Source organism: Nannospalax galili, unplaced genomic scaffold (genome assembly GCF_000622305.1).
Source record: "Nannospalax galili isolate Female #2095 unplaced genomic scaffold, S.galili_v1.0 scaffold1764, whole genome shotgun sequence".
Classification (NCBI taxonomy): Eukaryota; Metazoa; Chordata; class Mammalia; order Rodentia; family Spalacidae; genus Nannospalax; species Nannospalax galili.
The window spans coordinates 136,553-138,432 of NW_008351897.1; positions in this window are offsets into that span (position 1 = coordinate 136,553).

Below are 1,880 nucleotides of genomic sequence, written 5' to 3' on the forward strand. Positions count from 1 at the left end.
GGTTCATCTCCACCTGGGTCCTCCATAGTGATGATCCATCTTGGTTCATCTCTGCCTGGGTCCTCCATGGTGACCATCCATCTTGGTTCATCTCCGCCTGGCTTCTGCATGCCTCCTGTACTTCTTTCATTTCTGTGCACATTCACTTCAGCTGATTTGTTCTTTTCACCATTTCCTGTCCATTCAGTGAAAACACAAGTCTTTCTACTGTCTTGCAGTTGCATGTCCCATTTTAAAATGCCCCCTTTCAAAATTATACAGTTGTTAACAGTTAAAATAAAAATGTCAATATTGTCATCCATGTATTTAAGGAGCATCTTCAGGTGTTGTAGCTACTGGATGTGGTGGAACCCTGAGGAGGTTGAAGGAAGGGGTTTCACAGGACTGTGCCCTTGAAGGAGACCTTGAGATTCTGGCTCCTTCGTACTCTCTTTGTTTCTTGGTTGCCAGGAGTGTCATGCTTTCTTTGCTAAATACTTGGGTCAAGAAACTCTGCCTCCCTACAGGTGCAAAACACCAGGGGGAAAGAACCAACGATGGACTTTGAACTGTGAGCCACAATAAACCCTTCAGGTTTTTCAGCTGATTTACACAGGTAATTTGCCACAGCAGTTGAAAGCTGTCAGAGTGAAAATAGTGATTTTGTTCCTGGTGTTCCACTCACTAACCCAACACCCTTCATTTTGGACTGATGTTCCTATGCCCTCTTAGTTATTTTTCTTATTGACTGAAGATTTCAGTTTAAGCATCACAGAATTTCTCTCCTCTGGTTCTGTCTCCATCCTCACCTCCATGTGCTCTTTGTTTCTCTGAGGACTGTATTTCACTTCCCTCCTCAGTCACTCTGTCCTTCCAGCTCTGCTGTTCATGTGCCTCTAGCAAAGCTGAGTGCCTTGACCTTACTGTGATGTGTCCTCCTGCCTTTTGCTTTGAGTTCTGTCTGTTACAAGCACTCAATACGAAAACTGGAGGACTGTGGATTTGCTTCCTCCTAATTCCCTTGCTGGTTGCCTTCCTCACTCTACACAATCTATAAACATCATCATGTTTAGAACACCAATCATGTGATCTGTTTAAGCAATGAACATAATTTGGAATTTATTAAAATGATTATGAAATGGAATAGTAAGACTAATTCATTTATTCACCACATAGACATTGGTGCCCTTCTTCATATCAGGAGCTATTCCAGGTAACAACATTGAGTGAAAAGTTTGAAACCAGTTTACTAAAATCTCCCCAGTTGTGGGAGACAGGCTTGAGCCTAGAGTAGACGTCCTTATGACTGCCTTACAGCAGCCTGAGGCAACAGCCCAGCTGCTGGAGCCAGGGGAACGCCTTGTGACACTTGCTCCCATTGGCAGATCATGAGCCTGATGCCTAGAGCTCGCCACTGCCTAATCATCACCCTTGGAATTCCAAATTGCAACACTTAGATATTGAAACAGTCAGGGTCACGTGGTTTCCAGGAATCGAGGCTCTGTAATCTGAAACCCACTATGCTAATGAGGCATCTGGCTGGCTATACTGTGATAGGATGCTAAGCATGTTATGCTAATAAGATGTCCTACTCGCTGTGCTATGATTGGACCATTACCCCTATATAAATTTGTGTTTTCCTGCAATAAAGTAGATCTGTGTCACTGAACCTGGTTTCTTGTGTCTGAATGTGGCTCCGCTGACACAGCCTCTTCACCGGCCCTGGGGTCTGGGACCAGGCAGAAGCAGCTACGATCAGAGGCAGCACAGGGTGAGCAGAAGAGCTGCCTTAGTGCTGAGCAAGCAGAAGAGTGGCCTCAGCCCAGGGCGAGTGGAAGAGCAGCCGCAGCGCCCATGAGAACAAAGGAGCAGCCGCCATGGGCGGCGGCCGCACCCAGTTT